We start from the raw sequence: 21,289 nt of genomic DNA, 5'->3' as shown, positions 1-21,289 counted from the left end.
GGTCCAAATACTGGTGATAGGTATGCAGAATGATGACTTCAAACCTCTGGAAGGTCTTTCCTCTCCAACAAAGAGCACATTCAGGGCTGGGTGCCTGTTTTTTCAGGAAAGTGGACTAATGAATTTGAGAAGGATTTTCAACAAAGGTTGGGGCTGTCCAGTTCCCTGGATAGTCTAATTTAGGGAGAATTATAGTTGTCTCTGATACACTGACTAGACAGTCCATAAATGCGATTGAGTGAGGTTGCTCAGATGCTAATGCAATAAAACCTCCCAGCAGCTGATGTGGATTAGAACAGCAGGTCAAAGATCAAGTGCCAACATATAACTACACATCTGTCCTCCCCCAAATTACAGCATCTAATTTACCAGTCATCCCGTGTCCTGAGCAGCCTCTTGTATGTCTAAAGCCTAGGAAGTGGCATGTCTGGACTACCAGTGTAGAACCTAGGAAAACCCAGGGTGGGCTTTAAGACTCTTAGGATCAGGCAGCCAGCATGAGGTGAGCAGGCCTCCGATATGCTTCTCACTGAGTCTGGCTGCTCTGTAAGGGATGGCAAAGTCATAGGCCAACTGGATAGCCACTTTGCTTCTCAGACTTTACCCTGAATCACCTGGGGATCTTATGGGAAATCCTTCTGATTTCATCGGGTCTAGTGTGGGACCTAAGATTCTGCATTTCTAATAAGCTCCCAGATGCCAATAACAATGTGGATGCCCAGGCCACGATTTGGATAGCAAGGATCTCCACCCGGCTAGTGCCAGAGAGCCTAGAATTCCCTGTCTAAGAGCTGTAAGTCTAAGACCTGTATGGGTCTCCAAGGACTGACCGCTGCAGGCAGGCATATCCTTAGACCCAGGCGTAGCTGGGAGGTAGCGATGTGTGTGTGTTTGAGTGTGGCACAGTGGGGTGGGCTTGGAAGACAAAGCTTGGATCTTCATCCTGGAATTCTATATGGAGGAGTATACAGCCCTTCGTGGTGCAGGGCTCAGATGGGGTGGGAAGGAAGGGGAGCCCTCCATTTCCTCAGGAAAGATTTGGTTCAAATTCTTTTGTCATTCTTTTTCTTTTTATTATTTTCTCTCTGGACCTAAACACAAAATGAGCAGATTCCTTTTTTTTCATGCCGCTATTGCAGTCTGAGAGAGTCCTTTTATCTTCTCTTCATTGTGCACATTAAATACTTGAAGTATGCCAACAAATTTGCAACAGGTTTTTCATTCAGGTGTCTTGATAACTTCGAGAATCTTCTATTTTTCCAAGTAGCTGGTACAAAGATACGTCATATGCTCACTGTTCAATGGAAATTGACAGTCTTGTTGTTTCAGCTTTTTGAACAAGAAGAAGCATATCACTTGGCATTACTTAAAGGATTCTAATGTTATCCCTGAAGATTTGATGGAAACAGCCAGTAAATGCCATTAGTTGCACTTTAATCCACATCAAGAGGATCAATACCATTAATCTTTTCTTCATTCCTTACTTTTAAGACTTTTTTATTTTTTTACAGTTTTAGGTTTATAATAAAACTGAGAGAAAAGTACAGAGATTCCCCAGATACGCCCAACCTCACATGCATATAACCTGTCCCACTACCCAGAGTAGTACATTTATTGCCTATGATGAACCCACTTGGACATATCCATAGTTCGTTTACCTTAGGGTTCGCTCTGACTGTTGTTCATTCTGTGGGTTTGGCTAAATGTGTAATGGCATTTGTACCAATCATTGTAATATACAGAGGATTTTCACTGCCCTAAAAATCCCCTGTGCTCTCCCTATGCATCTCCAGCCCTGGCAATCACGGATCTTTCTACTGTCTCCATAGTTTTGTCTTTTCCAGAATGTCATGTAGTTGGAATCACAGAGTTTATGGTTTCTTCAGATTGGTTCCTGTCACTTAGTAATACATTTAAGTCTCCTCCATGTCTTCTGATGGTTGAAGCTCTTTCTTTTGAGGGCTGAATAGTATTCCATTGTCTGGATGGACCATAGTTTATTTATCTGTCACCTACTGAAGGACATCTGGGTTGCTTTCCGAGGTTTGCAAATTATGAATCAAACTGCTGGATTGCTGGATTGTATGGTAAGAGTGTGTTTCTTATTCTTTTCCAAAGCTTGTGGAAAAGCTGACAGGACACACAGGACGAAGGCTAGTGGTTGAGATGGTGAACGTTCTGTAAAGACAGAACATGCAAAACAATGTTCCAGACAACTCTGGCAGCCGAGGCCAGTGGCTGCCACTAGCATTCTGGATACCTTTCCGAGCAGGTCCTCCTCGTGTCTGTCTCCTACTCTCCCTTGCTCAGCATCTGCCCAGACTTACAGCTGGTGGCTAATTCCCGAAATGCCAGGTTAGAGCTTTGCCAGGTGCAGAAAGCAACTCGACTCACTGAAGCTAAGTTCCTTTGGCTGCCCCCTTGATTTGGTTCCTGTGGCCCTGAAAAGATCCTTTTCAAACTAACATTTGGCATGTTACCTTGTCCAGATTTGGGTTATACATTTTGTAAAAATGCTGTGAATTTGATGCTACTCTTGTACACTGTTCTTCTGACAGGGATTATGAATCGTGGCCAAAACTAAAGACAGTAGGCAATTGTGGAGGCGTTGCCTCAGCCTTTGGCCACGGTGCCGTGCAGGGTCTGAATTTGCCCAATGCTGTGTGTGTGTGTAACAAAGGGGGTGCTTATGTTGGCAGCCTGATCGGACCCTGTGGCAGTGGAAGTAGCCCAAGCTGGTGGAAAGAGCACTGGGCGAAGAGTCAGGAGGCTTTGGCTGGCGTTCAGTCTGCCATGAATAACAGGACCTTGGGCGAGTCAAGCATTTTCCCCATTGATGGAAACAAGGCTACCCTCTCTTCTCAGGATTATGACTGAGATAAAATGAGATAATAAGTCAAAGTGCCTTGAAAAAGTGAAAAACGCTGGCAAATATTTGCACTGCTTGTCTGTTCATTTAGCAAACACATATGCGCTGGGCCCACATTATCCCCAGGAGTACACTAGGAGACCCGGAGATGACCAGCAAGTGGGACCTCATGGGTTCTCAGTGTGGGGGAGGGGTGAGCCTGTGAGGCCATCCTTAGGGTGCAGCATGCTTGGGTATGAGAGCTTCAGTGACTCTGAAATGCTTTTGGAGAGCAGAAGGGGTCCTGGCTCACTCTGCCTAGGGTTGTTGTCGAATTCATTGCAGAGAGAACGGATCCTGATTGTGCTCTTGCCAGAAGTTCACCCGACCGGAAAGGGCTGAGGGCATTCCAGGCATGAGGACCAGCATGTTCAAAGGCACAGAGGTATGAGGGTGCATAGCAAAATTATCAGATTAAAATTGACCCAACAGATATTCACTGAGTACCTGTATGCCTCTAGGCACTGCCAGGAGCTGGGGAAACAACAGTGAATACAATGGCCTCAGTCCTTACATGCTTTTGAATTTGTTTGTTCATTGTATTAGTTTCTTTTGGCTGCTTTCACAGATGAACACAACTAGGGGGCTTCAAGCAACATGAAAGTATTATCTTACAGTTCTGAAGATCAGAAGTCCTAAAATCAGGGCATCCGCGGGGCTGCCTCCTTCTGGAGGCTTTAGAAGAGAATCATTTCCCTGCCCCTCCCCCCCCCCCCCCCCCCCCCCCCCCCCCGTCTAGAGGCTGCCTACATTCCTTGGCTCGTGGCCCTTCCTTCATCTTCAAAGCTACCACTGTAGCATCTTCAGATCTCGGTCTCTGATTCTCCTGCTTGTGGTGACCTTGGGTCCACCTGGACAATCCAGGGTAATCTCCCCACCTCAGGATCTTGTTCAGTTGTATCTGCAGAATTCTTTCTGGCACACAAGGCAACAGAGTCGCACGTTGTAGGGATTAGGCCCAGGACATCGTCCAGGGGCTGTTACTCAGCCCTCCACGTTCCTACAGGAAATACGTTTTAGTTTCGCACTATTTGGAACTAGAGTTGAGTCTCTTGGACTTATATTCAAGTGTTCTAGATAATCAGACAGTTGTGTTCGTTTGTGTCCGAGGCACCGAATAGATTGAAAAAGGTCACTCGTCCCCAACACGTCCCAAACTGATCTGCTCTTCTCTCCTCCCCGGACTTGCTTTGTCCCAGTCGGTCCTTCAGTTGCTGAAACCAGATCTTTGAAGCGACACTTGTGTTCTTGCTGTCTTCCATACCGCACGTCTAATCTGTCGGGAAATCCTGTTTGTTGTACCTTCGAAATAGATCCAGAATCCAGCTGCTTCTCAGCACCACCAGCCAGGCCTACCCGGGGCCGAGCCGCTGTCTGCCTTACTCCAAGAGTCTCCTCCTATTCTGTTTCCATCTTACATGTTCCATTTTATTCTCAACACAGCAAACATGAGGATCTTTTTTTTTTTTTTTAAAGATTTTATTTATTTATTTGTCAGAGAAAGAGCGAGAGCAAGCACAGGCAGACAGAGTGGAAGGCAGAGTCAGAGGGAGAAGCAGGCTCCCTGCGGAGCAAGGAGCCTGATGTGGGACTCGATCCCAGGACGCTGGAATCATGACCTGAGCTGAAGGCAGCGGCTTAACCAACTGAGCCACCCAGGCGTCCCCATGAGGATCTTTTTAAAGTAAAAATCAGATCGGGCACCTCGGTGGCTTCGTTGGTTAAGCACCTGACTCTGGGTTTCCGCTCAGGTCACAATCTCAGGGTTAAGAGATGGAGCCCGTGGTGGGCTCTGTGCTCAGCAGGGAGTTAACTTGGGGTTCTCTCTCTCTCTCTCCCTCTGTCCTTCCCCCTCTCATCCTCTCTCAAATAAATAAATGAATCTTTTTTTTTTTTTTAGATTTTTAAATTTATTCATCAGAGGGGTGGGGAAGTACAAGCAGGGAGAGCAGCAAGGGGAGGAGAAGCAGGCTCCCCACTGAGCAGGGATCCCGACGCAGGACTCAATCCCAGAGCCCTGGGATCATGACCTGAGCTGAAGGCAGACACTTAACCAACTGAGCCACCCAGGTGTCCCCTAAGTAAATCTTTAAAAAAAGTAAAATAAAAGTCAGATCATGTCACTTCCGGCAGCAATCCGTTCCTCTCAGAGCCCAAGCAGGATATCCCAGGTGTCATTGCTCCTGCTCAGGCTTTTGCATTGCTCTGTCTTTGGTCTCTACCCCCCCTCCCTGGCTTGACACATCCACTTCCTCACCCCTGTTGCGACTTTGTTCAAATGTCCCCTTTTAATGAGACCAACCTGGTCACCTTATTTAAGTTGCAGCTTCCCACCCCTCTCTTCTGGTTCACCTTCAATTGCTGTAGGTGTTTCATTTTCCATAGTACTTACCCTGTTTTAAATACTCATAATTTACTACCTACTTAATGTATCTCCCAATAGAAATTTAAGCTTCATGAGTCTAGAGATGTTGCATCCCATGTGCTTCATAGCCAGTCCATATGAGGTTCCTAGTGAATATCTGTTGAATGAGTAAATGAAAAAAGTCACTGTGGAGGCCATTGAGGGACTTAACTATGTGCAGAAACATGGTAGGTGCCTCTGAAACAACCCAGCACCATCTCACATTGCTTGCAGTTTAAGTATTGTGCCGTCTTTGGTTAGGAGAGTCATAAAAGGTCTACAATGAGGGGAAGTAAAAATGCACTCAGGAGTGTGTATTTGAAAAATAAACACTGGGTTAGAGAGGTGTGTCCTTGAGGCCCCTGGGTGGCTCAGCCAGTTAAGCGTCTGCCTTCAGCTCAGGTCATGATCTCAGAGTCCGGGATTGAGTCCCACATCGGGCTCCCTCTTCAGCAGGGAGCCCGCTTCTCCCTCTCCCACCGCTTGCTGTGCCCCCTGCTTGTGTGTGCTCTCTTTCTAATAAATAAATAAAATCTTTTTTTTTTTTTTTAAAGAGGAGCCTCCTTCTCATCAACAATCTGATCTTGTTTTACAATTTAAAATTAAGAAACATAAATATCATTAACTAAGCACCTACAACAATGCATATTTCACTAGGCCCCTCCCTCTGAACAAAGCAAGGTTGCAGGAAGCCACCAGATTTCCTCTTTACAGTCTAGGTTGTTTGATAATCCTCTCAGCCCTTTTACAAAAAGCAAAAGAAAAGTAAATTTTAGGTCAAAATAGCATGTCAACATTCCTATTTTCCTTCTTACTCTGGATCTTTGCCAAGAATCTTTATAAGAGAAAAAGGGGGGCAGGCAGCAGGTATCCTGCCAGCCTCTTGAGAAGGGTCTCTAGGCCTCTGCCCACCAAGAAAGGAGCTGAAACACAGGCAGAGATGGAGTGAGGCGGCCGAGAAAGCTCATGCGATATCTCGAAGTCTGAAGGGAAAAAAAAAAACTGTGCTGTAGTATTTCTTCAAGCTTATTGAAGACAACGTCAGGTTATTTCCATTGGTATCAGGAAGATTTCTGGAAAAGCTGTTTGTGTTTGGCGTGTTGCACATTTGCCCACAGAGTGGGGGAGCCCCGCCAGAGCCTGTCACAGTGTATGACCATCACGCTGCTCGGCTCTGTTTCTGCTCCCATTTCTCTTGCCTCCTCCTCCTCCACCTCCCTTTGGCCCAAGGATCTCAGCGTCTTTTGATGTGCAGCCTTTGTGAGTTTGTTGGCAAGAATATGTAGCTCTTTGGCAAGCCAAAATGTCACATGTGCTCCCCTTAGGAGAGTAGGTCTGTCCACATGCTTTCCCTCCTCATTAGGACATTAAAATATGTGTCACGGAAGGGGCGCCTGGGTGGCTCAGTCGGTTAAATGTCTGCCTTCGGCTCAGTTCATGGTCCGAGGGTCCTGGGATCGAGTCCAGCATCGGCTCCTTGCTCAGCCAGGAGTTGGCTTCTCCCTCCCCTGCCCTTGCATGCTCTCGATCTTTCTGTCTCAAGTAAATACATATAATCTTAAAAAACATATGTCATGGGGAAAACAAAGAAGTCAAAAGTGCAGACGTGTATGTACTTTTATTAATATATTCAGGCAGAGTTTATGCAGGCTGCTTAACCAATTAATTTTTACGGTTTGAGGAATTTTTACAGTTTAGCAAAAATATATTTAAAGACTACTTCCCCTTTTCTCAATTGTGTGTAGAAAAGCTGTGAATGTTTTTTTTTTTTCATAAGTATAATAGATGGAACTATTACTAATGTCAGCAAGACACCTGTAGATTTTATATTCTGTCTTTCCATTTCTATGAAATTTTAGAATGTTTTTCTTCTTGTTCTTTCTCTGGTTATAGCCATTCATCACGACCCCCATTTGTCATTAATGACCCATGACCCCTTTTTATTAGATATACTTAAGAAGGTCATGGATCTTAGTTCAGGGGTAAAGGAGACATATTATTATCCTAATTTGCAGGTTGTAAGGCCACAGGGGAATCTTAAAATTTTATTAATGATAATCACCCAAATAAAATGAGATGCAGCAGTAAGATAGTTAAGAACAATAAATCTAAGTAAGATCAGATTATGCTTGGCAGGATTTCTCAAGCTCGTTGTTTATTTTTAAAATAATAGCTTTCATTGCCAGCTAATAATTTCTCTCTGGACAAAGAATTGGCAGGCTTTCTGTATTAGTGACCCTCTCTAGCTGTTGAGTAATGGATTCTAAGGTTCTGATCTCTTTTCTGGAGTTATTTATATAGATGCAGAAAATATGGTGGAATTCAGATATTTTGAGTGAAATGAGCCTGGTAATCGTAAATTTCCCTGGAAGTTAAAATTGGTGGTACTTATAAGGAGCAATTCTCATAAAAAATTTCTCTCTAACCGATGAATTTGCCCTGAACGACAGAATCAGTCCACACTGCAAGAGACTTGATTTAGATGTGAAATGTCAGGCCAAACAGCAGTTAAATGTAACACACATTTCCAGAACGCCTGTCACGTGCCAGGGGCATGTGCAAAGTAACTTCCTTTACAACTTGCTTTTATCGTTGCTTGCGTCTCAGTATTCTCCGCCGATCGTATCTGATCCTCACGACAGCTTCAAGCAATGGGGTAACCAGTATCATCCCCACTTTGACAGATGGGAGAGGAAACTAAAACCAGGGACCGGCCAAGCCCAGATAGTGGCCAGGACTAGAATAAGCCAAGAAGCCTGTTCTTCTGGCTTCCTGACCTGTGTGTTCCCCGGTATTTTATGTGCATTCCCTCTCTTGCCAAGCGAGTTCACCGAAGCAGTCCTCCAAGTACGGTCCCAAGGCTAGAACCATCAGCACCATCTGGGGACCTGTTAGACATGCACATTCTCGGGCTCCACCGAAGACCTATGGACTCGGAACCTGGTGGGCGGGGCAGCCATCGGTGCTAAACTTTCCAGGTGATTCTGCTGTACACTCAAGTTTGAGAACCACTGACCCCACAATACATTCTTTGCCAGTGAAAACACGGGTGAGGCAGGTTATCTGTTATTTATTCATTAGGGCTGCCTTGTGGGAGGCACAGGGAGTGTTTGCATTCTAGGAACTCATCGAGATGGGGAGAGAGGACCTGCTCACCTGAAACAATTCCCCAGGCCTGTGCCGCTCATGAATTACGATCCGGCTGCGGTAGAGGTAGGCAGGCGTCCGTCTTCAGGGAAGGGGATAATCCCCAGGGTGGCAGGATTGGAGAAGCCGTCTTGGGAGAAAAGGAAATGTTGACGGGCGCTGAGGTGCCCTGGGATTTGGAGCGAGCGAGTCGAGAGCAGGACTTCTAGACGAAAGGGAAGGCTGTGAGACAATAAGGAATATTGGCTGGAGTTGAGCAGAGCTTTTGTGCTGGGACTGGAGAGAAGTAGCTGGATACATCAAATGGACCACACTGTGATAAACTTCCTCAGTCAAAATCTGGTATATTGGACACTGGGGAGCAATAATAGATTTTGAGGAGGTAACTGAGGGGCTTCGGTCCTACCCTGAATGAAGCTTCTGCTCAGAGAAAGGCCAATGGTGCAGGCTTTACCATGTCAGAGGAAAACGGCCTTCCCGTATGGCATCATGCTGTCGAAAGATTTATCCATTATAAACGCAGCTGATTAAATAATTATATAATTATTTTTTAAAAAGATTTTGTTTATTTATTTGACAAAGATCACAAGTAGGCAGAGAGGCAGACGGGGCTGGGGGGAGCAGACTGCCTGCTGAGCAGAGAGCCAGATGTGGGGCTGATCCCAGGGCCCTGGGATCATGACCTAGGCTGAAGGCAGAGACTTTAACCCACTGAGCCACCCAGGTGCCCCTAAATAATTACATAATTAAAGAGGAAAAAGCAGTCACTGTTTAAGGCCTCGGGCATCGCAGTGACTGTGATACTGTCCACTAGTGTCTTGGGGAAACAAGTGTACAGACATTCATAGGACAACGTAAAATAAGGAATAGCTACATCGCTTCAGCTCATAAGTGAACATAAAATTGGAAATGTGACCACATTCTGCCTCATATCTCGTTCTGATGACAGAAACGTACCTATCTTGGGGCTCCTGGGGGGTGCAGTCGGTTAAGCATCTGAATCCCAATTTTGGCTTAAGTCAGGATCTTGGAGTCATGGGATCGAGCCCCGTGTCAGGCTCTGCTCTGAGCGGGCATAGAGCCTGCCTAAGAGTCTCTCTCTCTCTCTCTCCCTCTGCCCCTCCCCACTGCTTATGCTCTTGCTCTCTCTCTTTAAAATTAAAAAAAAGAAAAAAAGAAAAAAATGCACCCATCTTTAACTAGACAGACATAATTGGCTTCAGAGCCACCTGGAGACATCCACCATACCTTCTTGAAGATCTGACTTCACTTTTAAACATAATTACTGATTAGTGGCATCCCCGTGTGGTAGACAACTTACCACTTACATCATCAGGAGGATGACAATTCACACCCCCTGATCTGGACCCTAGAGAACACTCGGGTATTAGCGACGCTGCCAGAACCTGGAGCCTGGCTTTCCTCAGTCCTGCCGGGAAGTTGGGGCTTTCTGTAGTAACCACATTGGTCCCATCTCCACACATTTCTGGGCCCGATTGTGCCCTGACTGCTCAGCGGCAACAGTTTCACCCGTCAGGGTGATGGGAGCAATGCGTGATTTGCTAATATGGGTCCGTGGAGCCAGACAGGCTGATGTGACGGTCCTGTGCCATGGGGTGGCTACTCTTTTGTATTTTATTTTGTAGCCTCAGACTTTGATCTGATTATTAGGGGAGGGCGTATGTTTTAAATATATGTAAGAACTAGAAAATCTGGGGCAAGTACGTGAGGCAGCGAAGTTGCTGCCCTATGTTTCCATGTCTTGACAGACTCACTTAATAGATGGAGGGTATAATAAGTAAGTGTACTTATTATTACTTAATAGATTTAAACCCTAAGGCCTCCGAACCATCGCAAATAAAACCTGCTGATTTAAGACTCTGTATGTGGGACGCTTGCCTGGCTCAGTGGGTTGAGCATCTGCCTTTGGCTCAGATCACGATCCCAGGGTCCTGAGATCAAGCCCCACGTTGGGCTCCCTGCTCAATGGGGAGTCTGTTTCTCCTTCTCCCTGTGCGGCTCCCCCTACTTGTGCGCTCTTTCTCTCTCTCAAATAAATAAATAAATTCTTTTAAAAATACTAGATATAAAACACCATATGTGTGTCATCTCTTCCAGGGTTAGAATGACCACCTTGCAGAGTCATAGGAGAACAATTTCAGAGGTTGGAGTTACACAGGGTGGAGTTACACAATCCCCATATGTAGAGAGAGGAGCTAATGAGATATGGATTTGGAAAGATACATGCAATAAACATTGGGAAAACAAATCTTTACCCTTTAATGTTTCATTTCTCAGAGTTATCTTCTACCATAGACACCATATTTTCTTGTGATCTAGGCTGGTGGTTCTTTTTTTTTTTTTTTTTTAAAGATTTTATTTATTTACTTGACAGAGATCACAAATAGGCAGAGGGACAGGCAGAGAGAGAGGAAGGGAAGCAGACTCCCCACTGAGCAGAGAGCCTGACATGGGGCTCGATCCCAGGACCCTGAGATCATGACCTGAGATGAAGGCAGAGGCTTTAACCTACTGAGCCACCCAGGTGCCACTAAGCTGGTGGTTCTTAACCTTTTGGGTGATGATCATTTTTAGAATCTAGTGAAAGCTATGACCCTTCACTCCCAAAACTGCTCATGTGTACATCCTTGCAGAATATTTCCATGACATTTGGAGGTGGTTCACGGGCTTCATCAAACTCAATTGTCTTAAGGCATTCATGGAATATAATGTACTAGCTATATCCCATCCTTGAGAGAATTGAGAAAATAGTCATGTAAATCATTTTCTACATAGTGTAACTCTTGAAGGATTAAATTAGGTGGGACCCTGACTGAGAAAGGCTGTGGGTGAAACAAAACAAAATCCGCATACAGTGTCTATGCTAAATTTATAGTCATCCTGATGCTCAAAACTAATGCACACGCTTGAGATTTAATAATTATACATTTCGTATATGTAACTGGTGAAACACTAAATTCTACCCCAGATTGATAATATACTATAGGTTAACTAACTTGAATTTAAATACCATCCCCCCCAAATAATTATACGTTTCAGAGAAGGATCAATTTCCCACATGTCCTTTTTCCCCTGATATTTTCATGTTAGAATAAATTATGTTCAATTTCACTGTAATAACTATTTACTTTGCACTTTTCAGAACCATTGCACACTAGCTATAGATAATACTACCCTACATTCGAATTTTAGAATCTGGAATAACAGTGTAAACCCCACTGACAAAAGCTAAGAAGTTTGAAAATGATGTGTTTCAAGTACTAAGTAAAGGACCCCTTTCTGCTTCCCCACCTCTTTCTTTCTTGCCCGATAGGCTGCCCATCCCTTCATTCAAATGAGTAGCAGACGTGCGGTAATTGTCAGTTTGAGATGCCAACCGTGCATCTGACTGACTTCTTTCTCTCCAGAGCTTCTAGAAAACTGCAGCACAGGCAGTTTTTCCAATACTTCCCTTTTTATCCGTGGACAGAATGTCTACCGTTTGGGGGATTATGCGGGCTGAAGTGGTGATTTCTAGCACATTCCCTTTTCACTGAGTGTTTGAAGCTCCATTGCTGGTAGGAAACTCCATGTGCCTTTACCTCAGTCAGCCAACACTGGGCTAAGTCGGGGTCCTAAGATTTGTAGCTGTGAAGGGGGGAGGCTTCTTTTCTTTGGTGTGAATGCACGAATCTCGGGGGTCAGTGGCCTTACAGAGGCAAGTGATTGCCTGGGGTGCTTTTGAGATTTGTGCTCTCCTCTAGGAGAGGGGGGCCAGGCACTTGGAGAAGAGGTAGTGACGGTGGCCGATCAGGTGTGAGACTTGTGACACTGCTTCGCAAAAGAAAATTTGAAGGTCCATGGCACACAGGAAGGGGATTTTAACGCTCTGATGTCAACATGTGTCAATTACTTGGCTTTCCTGTGGCCAGTGTGTCTATCCTCTGGGTTTGCCCACCCTTGCCCCCTTAGAGGAAGGGGTCCCAGCCCTCCCACGCTAGGAGCCTCTGCACATGACCCCTGTGTTCTTGGTGATGACCCCGAGGGGTCGAGAAAAGATTCACTTCTATTCCTGAAGACTGTGAAGCGTAGTGTGTTTCAGCAAAGATTTCCACCAAAAATAAGGTTCAGAGCTTAAAGTGATGAGTCTGTTACGGGAGAAGGTGACCCCATGGCTGAGGTGGCCCTCCGTTTTGTTTTGGAGCCTTCTTGATCAAAATGTTCATGTTTGCCCTTTTGAAGTTCCCCTTTAAAGCAAGCTTGAAGCATAGAGTCCCTTTTGAAAATTTTATTTTTACCCCTTTTTAAATTATTATATTCTTATTTTTAATCCCCTCATGTGCTCGTAACTTCCTCATTTTTAAGTCTTTATGATCTTTCTTTCCTCTCTGGCCTTGATGATTTTTTTCCTCCTACTTTTTTGGTTAAGAGGTCCCTTCTGAGACTGTGGTCTTGCCTCGGCCTCCCTCCCTACCCTCTCCACCATGATTTTTTAAAAAGATTTTATTTATTTGAGAGAGAGAAAAAATGAACAGGAGGAAAGGCAGAGGGAGAGGGAGAAGTGGACTCCTTGGAGCAGGGAGTCCAATGCATGACTTGAACCCAGGACCCTGGGATCATGATCTGAGCTGAAGGCAGACCCTTAACCCACTGAGCCACCCAGGTGCCCCTCTCCACCATGATTTTTTCTCTCACTTTCTCTCCCTTCTTACCTTTCATCTTCCTTATGCTTTCACTTACTTCCCTCTCTGAGCCACTATAAATTCCTTTCTCCCCTCGGCTATTTCTGCCCCTAGTATTGCGTATGCTTGTAATTAGTTCATACATACGGCATATAAAGAATGATACAGGAAGCATCACTGTCTTCTCTGCCCAGCTGTGGAATAGAACATCACCAATTTAACCGAATTTCTACCCCAGCTGTCTTCCCGCATTTCTACCCAGAGGTAACTGCTGTCTTCTCTCCTATTTCATGTACTATTCTGACTGCCTGAGCCAAGAGGAAGGATGCTGTCGCCAGCACTCAGCCTTTCTTCTCTCGGCTGCTGGAGACTAAGCCCATGAGGTGGGCCCTGAGGGGGCTGGGCGCTGGGAGGACGCCCACTGAAGCCAGGGGAGAGGGTGGGTTGGGGCAGATGAAGGGGTAACTCTTTTACTGCGGAATGTAGCTGAGTTGCTCCCTCTTTGAGCATCCTGTTTATATTCTGACCTCATGGACATATTTGAATAACAAAATGCTATGTGTTCAGTGAACTTTCGGGAAGCACCTTCTCAGTGACTCGCGCTATGAGTAGCAGGACTTTATTTACGGGGCCGTGGATCCACTTCTGTTCTCCCCTCCCCATTGCCCTTTTCTTTTGGATAGAGAAACTCAATTTTCTTCAAAATGTATTTTTATGTCAAGGATTTTCTGTATCTTTCAATTTGTGTGCATTTGTGCCAAAGCTGGGTACTGTGTATTAATACACTTTGTTTCTCACTAGTTTTGAAATAGTTCACATTCACAACAGAGCTTGGGCCAGAGGTCTGTCCTTGTGGGCCAGAACCCACACTCAGCCACTTACTGGTCGGGTGACCTTAAGTAAATTACTTCATTTCCCTCAGCCTTGGTCTTCTACTATGTAAAACTGGGTGTGATCATAGTATTACTTCTCAAAGCTGCTTGTGAAATGAGGTAACGCAGGTAACGTGTTTATAGCTGAGACTGGCCTGTAGCACTGAATAAATGTTAGATGTGGTAACATAGGGTTTTGAGCTTAGAAAATTAAGTTGAGATAAAATCTACTTGAAGCTTTTCATTTAGGATCGAACATAGAGTTTGAAGGCTGTGTGGTTGGAATGGCATCTCAGAAAAGGGAGGCATAGAAGAAAGGTAGAGACATTCTCTGAAGCTAATAGGCACAGAAAGAACATTTTTCTGACCTAAGAACTTGTGAAGTGGCCCCCGGAGAAGGCTTTGTCTATGAAATGTCATGTTGCTGCAGAGGAGTTGGAACCTCCATTTCCCATACACCTTTGCTATTGCTGGTCTATTGCTGGTCCACTCAGTACGGCCTACCATACACATACCTCATTTTCTGTGGAGGTTGGCCACCATTTTGTCTGTCAGATCTTTTTCCTCCTGATAGAAAGGATGTGATTATGTATGTCATTAACCTCCACAGGGCAGGTCAGAAGGCTCGGTAAACTCTTGAGATCCTAACAGTAGCTAAAACCACAGAGTTCTCAAAATGAGCTGTGCAGATTGATCAGGAAGCAAGCTGATTGAAGAGCAAAATGATTTACTCTGTCAGTGGTTACTACCCCATTGATTTTCCTCGAGTTGTGGATTGAATAGCTTCAGTCCCCAATCTGGAATGAAACCAAACTCTGCTTTCAGAACACAACACAACAGAATTGGGTTCGGGTATATTAACTTTGTGTTTGACATTTTTTTCCAGCAGTTTTATAGCTGAAATGATTATGCTGATTCTAACACCTTCGTGATAATGATTTTCCATTTGCAAAATGCGTTCATACTCTTTCTCAGTTCATCTTCAGAAATCTGGTGTTTGTAGGCTTTAATTACATTTCTCATTAAGAGAGATTTAGTTTTGAGCACTGGGTCTTGTATGCAACTGATGAATCAGTAAATTCGGTCTATGAAACAAATAATACACTATATGTTAGTTGAATTGAAATAAAAAAGATTTAGTTTTTCTAATAAATTTCATTGTGTTCTTCCTTTCTGTAGTCATTATGCAGCATCTGTGAAGGATTGAAATCCAGCAGGCAGATAATGGTGAAAAATTTTTTTTACATACTTCCTTGCTTGTCAATACTATTATAGTAATGGAAACAATTCACCAGAAAGTATTAGCATATTTTGCTGTTCATGGATAAATACTTGCTCACACTTGGAAATTGTTACAAAGTTTAATAATATTTATTTTCAAACCCTTTAAAAGTTAATTTGTGTATTATAAATATGAATGTAATATATTATATATTACAAATATAATATATTTTAATATATTATTATTATATATTATATATTATTATATATAAATACAATTGGTCTAATATGGAATACTTTCAAATATTTGAATATATCATCATGAAACACTTGAACATTAAAAAATGACATATGATATTGTGGGCAAGACCTTTAGTATGACATGTGAAGGTTGAGTTTGTTTCTTAAACCAGAGCATGCCAGTATCTAACTCACCTATTCACTCACAGTGTTGTAGCCATTCCACTCCATCTAACACAAGATTATGATTCTTTTATGTTGTTCAACACACACACACATCTTTTTTTTCTTAGCACATACCGTGAGGTTGAAATCATAGCACTATTGTAATGAATTCTTTTTTTTTTAAGAGTTTATTTATTTATTTGAGAGAGAGAGAGAGGGAGATTGATCATAAGTAGGGAGTGGCAGAGGGAGAGGGAGAAGCAGACCCCATGCTGGGCAGGGATCCTGCCATGGGACACCATCCCAGGACCCTGGGATCATGACCTGAGCCTAAGGCAGACACTTCACCAGTGAGCCACTCAGGCGCCCCTGTTGTCATGAATTCTTCTTCACTGTACATGTAGGGCTTCTTTTCTGTATGTGCTATTTTAGGTTATGTTGGGGGAATGGCGTTAGGTTTTTGCTTTCAAACAGTTGTGGTTTTCATTAACCCTTTGTTAATAGGTGCTTTTCTTTTACCAAAACGCTCTACTAAATTAAGGAGATACTTAGCATAGATAGTTTCTTCCTGTTGTGTACTCCCCAGATGCTCCCCTGTCATCCCCATCTCTTAGAGACCTGTAAGACAGTGTCATATAGTGGAAAGGATATAAGACTAAGAGTATGGAGATGTGTAGGTTATCCAGGTAGTTATAATGTTTCTACTCTGGGCTGTGGAAGACTCAGTGAGACTAAAGAAAGGAGGTCAGTGGACTAAGGGGGGATAGGGACCTTGGGCACCTTAAAAAGCCAAGTCACAATATAAATTCACACAGAATAAGTGCAAAGTAAGTTGTTAGGTGTAGGTATTATTGGAGGTAGGAAGGGTTTTGTGAATTGGGAGAACTGTTCATTCATATATATATACATACATATATATAAATAGAAATATAAATATATATATATATATATATATATATATATATTTAGATAGCTGAGAAACTCCTCCAGTGTGGGACTTTAGGATTCCTTTAAAATACATGGCCACAAGAAAGGTAGGTTTATACTTTAAATTTATTTTTTTATTTTTTATTTTTTTGACAGAGAGAGAGAGATCACAAGTAGGCAGAGAGGCAGGCAGAGAGAAGGGGGGGAAGCAGGCTCCCTGCTGAGCAGAAAGCCCGATGTGGGGCTCAATCCCAGGATGCTGAGATTTTGACCTGAGCCGAAGGCAGAGGCTTAACCCACTGAGCCACCCAGGTGCCCTGTGGATTTATACTTTAAAAAGGGACAAGTCTTATATTCTAAGAGGCTTGAATTCATTCAAAACACACAGATTTTATCTTCTTTTAGCAAAGGATTGCTCACTAATGGGGAATGTAGGAAAGCATAAGAAAGTGGAAATGCATAGGGATGCTCACCAACCATGAAGTATCTGCAAAGGTTTATTTTGTGTGCGTTCAGAAAGCAGAATCTCTGCAGCAGTGTCTACCAAAACAAGTATTTTTAATGACTGATGGAGGAAGTAAAAATTGACTAAAGCCGAAGAAAGATAAGATCAATACATTTCAGGCCACTCCTGTTTTTTTTTTCCCCTCAGATTCTTCAATTTTGCACAGATGTTATAAAAGAACATGCCTTTTGTAGACCCAAGTGCCAACAAATTTAAATGTATGTCATATATATGAAATTGAAGCATTATGCACATACTTCAATACCTTATTTGTTACTAACTGGTAGATGGTGTGTGATACATAAAAATAGAGAATGAAGTGAAGTTCATTCCCAGGCCCCAACTCCCCTTTCCTTCGCTCTTCTCTTTTCCTCTCTGGGGCTCCGGAAGGGACTTGATACCACCAGGCATGACCCCAGGATCACAACCCGTTTGCAAGAAAGGATCCAACTTTGATCCATTAGCACAAAATTAAGTCATTATTTATCTGCTCTGTTTTAAACTGTGTCTCTAGTTTGGCCATAAAAGTTTTTGTCCTATCCAGAGACATTTCGGTGTTGACACAGGAGTTGGGTACATGTAACTCTCTTAGGGGAAAGGGGTGTCTTTGAAGGGGAGGCTCCAGGGTGTACTCTCACTTCACTGTCCTTGGCATGTCTTGTTTATCAGGGTCATATTTAATATAGGTCTCAATAATCTCCTCTCAAACTCATAAAAAGATTAAATGCTGAGTGAGCTTTCCTGGGAAGAGCAATGTTTGATAGACCCGATGTTCTCTTTTATTTGATTTGGGTTTGGGGCACGAAAATCTAAAATCTCTTGCAAGCAGGTGAGTGAGCAAATAGTGAGGCAGAATTATCAACAATGTAAATCATATGTCTTCCTTGAAGTATGTGACCAGGAGGAGAAGTATGTTAAGGGGAGGAAGCTGTACAGGAGAAAATTGTGAATGTGAGCTGAGCAGGACTATGGAGAGAAGCAGCTAATTGGAGATTATCTGAAAATAAAACATCCCAGCACCCCCTGGGGAAATTAGCTGCCAGATGAGAAGCATATTGTGAGAACACAATGACTAATGTTATCTTGTAAGAACAGTTATGGGATGACAGCAGTTCTTTTGCTGAAAAAAAAAAGTGAAGCAATGGATAAAACAAAAATCCATATGATAAGCACTAACCAGGATAGACACACTGCAGTATTTTTGGGTGAAACTAATTAAGCATCCATAGATCCTATTAGTGCCTCTCATTATCAAAAGGGCTGGTTGGTATTTTTAGAGGTTACGGGTAGAGAAGAATCGTTTCTGAAAAACTCTCAAAGTAATTTTCAAAAATCAGAGCAGAATTTTTTTTTAAAAGATTTTATTTATTTATTTGACAGAGAGAAAGAGTTCACAAGTAGGCACAGAAGCAGGCAGAGAGAGAGGGGGAAGCAGGCTCCCTGCTGAGTAGGACCTTGGGATCATGACCTCAGCTGAAGGCAGGGGCTTAACCAACTGAGCCACCCAGGTGCCCCGAGCAGAATTTTTAAAATGATTTTTGTTTGCTACTCAGTTGCTGGAAAGTATTTGTGTCACAATCAGAAGACACTAGACTGATGATTGAATAAGTTTTCATCCTGGAAAATAAGTTCGAGAAAACCTATATGGTTATATACAAATGTTACTGATACATTAAATATTTTTAATCACTGAAGTGGCACGTTATGGCAGCCCTGGAGCCAAACTGACTTTCCCACAATGTGGGGCAATTCTCCATGTCTCCCAGAGACTGCAACCACGCCAGTAGCTCTACCCTCACTCACACGGGGCCAGTGGGCTTCACACGGATTTCAGCAGAGACACAAAAGCATGGCCCTCTGGAAGCCACATCCATAGAAACTACACCTGGGACACACAAAACAAGAAACAACCTCCAAGTGATTGGGAGAGGTGGGCACTCACCTCCTTGCGGACCCACAGATCTGCACTGCACTTCTTCGGTCTTCCCTAAAGCTCAAGGCTGGGGCAAGAGGACTCTCTGGCTTATGTTTCTGAATTAGAGTCTCTGTTACCACGCAAAAGGTTTCTTTGTTTCCATGAAGCATATACTCCCAAAGCATATTTTGAGAAGAAAGACAAGCCAACTCACAGAACACCTGGGGATGAGCTTCTGCAGGAACACCAGTGGCTAGTGGGACCTTGGGATGAGAGTTACAGTGAAGGCGATGGTGATGCGTGGGGTGCATGCTGGTGCTCAGGCTTGAAGTGGTCCACCCCACAGCCTGAGCCAGGACGGCGGCCTTGGCCTGACCACCCCAGGGAAAGTCAGTTTGGCTCAAGGGCTGCCATAATATCAGAAAGACCAAGGGCGAGTGGCTGTTACCAGGTGTTTAACCAGCTACATACAGAAGCGTCACCTCTGCAAGTTGTAGAAGTTGTCAGGAAAGAATGACAAGAAAAGGAGGTGCCCAGAGATGTTGAGGTCAAGGTCTGTATGTCTGAGTAAAAAAGGAAAAACAATTCTGTAAGTGACTGTGACGTAAACTCCCAGTTAATTGCATTGCTAGACTATTTACTTCACTTGCCAGAAAATTCTTTTCTCCAGAGCAATTAAATTATAATAGGCTATTGTTGGCTATTTGGTTAAAGTATCCCTAGAAGCACCAGTGTTATTTGATCAAATTGTGCGAAGCATGTTGTGTGACAGGGAAATCGGGAGGCGTTCAGTCAGTTTTTCTTTTTTTGTTTTTTCTAGAGAGAGGTTGTGCACATGGCAGGGTGGGGATGCAAAGGGAGAGAGAGAGAGAGGGAGAGAGAGTCTTAAGCAGGCTCCACGCTCAGCCCAGAGCCCAGCGTGGGGCGTGATCTCATGTCCCGGAGATCGCAGCCTGAGAGGAAACCAAGATTTGGACGCGTAACGGACTGAGCCATCCAGGCGCGTGTCAGTTCTTCTTAAGGGAAGATGGGAAACTGAAATAAATGGCCAGTGGAAACAGTAGCAACATCTGAAATCGGATGTCCCCAAACTAGGAAACCTCCAGGGAGGATGCGTGTTGGTAATGTTGTCAGTTGATTGAGCAGAGATGTGAACCGTGTGGAGCTGGAATGGGAGGAGACTGTCATAAAAGCCCCCAACGCCATGCAAGTTTCCTTTCCCTTTCACTGGTTTCATTCTGCTTTGTTGGAGGAGGTCCCAGGACTTCAGCGACATGGACGTGAAATTCAGATTTTGAAAAGCATATTACAAAAGCCCAAGATTTCCCTTCGGATATTAATTTATCTAGTTAAGAAAGACTTTATTAGGGGCACCTGGGTGGCTCAGTGGGTTAAAGCCTCTGCCTTCTGCTCAGGTCATGATCTCAGGGTCCTGGGATCGAGCCCCACATCAGGCTCTCTACTCAGCAGGGAGTTCTCTCTCTGCCTGCCTCTCTGCCTACTTGTGATCTCTCTCTCTCTGTCAAATAAATAAAATCTTTAAAAAAAAAAAAAAAAGAAAGAAAGACTTTATTATTATTTTTTCTTTCCCAGAGAGATGGGCAGTTGGATACAAAATGAAAGAAAGATGATCTCACTGTGATTGCCTTCTGGCCAGAATGTGTGCCCTGCTGCCCTAGAAACATCTCTCTGATCAGAGAAATGATGACAAAGAAGAGCTCTGGTTTCTTCACCACCTGCCTCAGGGTTAATCTTTTCTTTTTGCCCCCAGAGTCAATTCCGTCTAGCACTGACAACCATGTCAACTTCAGTGGAATGTCTCCAAACATCTGGAAGGTACTGATTCAAATAGACACTATGGTACCATCACAGAAATGTGTTGTCTTTTCTGTGTCTCTGTCTTACTCCTAGAATTGTACTTGCAGTTTTACTTAAAGCAAACCTGTTATTTAAATCTCCAGTAGGGATCCTTGCTAGATGAAGATGAATATGTTCGTCATGCTGGTGTGGGGGGATGGGCTCACGTGAGTTGCCCGCCCCATTCGGTCAGGGAAGAGTCATTCTTCTGGGGAGCAGAAAACCAACGGAACGTTTCTGAAACACTTGCGGTATCTCAGAGGGAAAAAGGAGCTCCATGGCAGAAGTATAGCCAGAGAAGGCCACTGCAAAAAACCCCTGAGGGCAAGAAGAACCACATGAGAGAAACCACATGGAAGCCGCAGAGCCCACTCATTTCCTTTTGATGGGCAGAAATTAGGATGTGGGACAACCATGCTATTAAGAAGCGTTTATTATCTCTTTTA

The 21,289-nt window shown here is 43.8% G+C and overlaps 1 protein-coding gene across 28 annotated transcripts in view; it reads left to right on the top strand.

Moving 5' to 3' along the window:
- The window catches only part of NRCAM (neuronal cell adhesion molecule), a 268,299-nt gene that overhangs the window by 21,405 nt on the left and 225,605 nt on the right, over window positions 1–21,289 (top strand). The gene's annotated exons all lie outside the window — the stretch shown is intronic.

This window comes from Mustela erminea, chromosome 11 (genome assembly GCF_009829155.1).
Source record: "Mustela erminea isolate mMusErm1 chromosome 11, mMusErm1.Pri, whole genome shotgun sequence".
NCBI classification, from domain to species: domain Eukaryota; kingdom Metazoa; phylum Chordata; class Mammalia; order Carnivora; family Mustelidae; genus Mustela; species Mustela erminea.
Note: the sequence above shows the minus strand (reverse complement) of the source record. Positions and strands in the feature narration are given on the sequence as shown.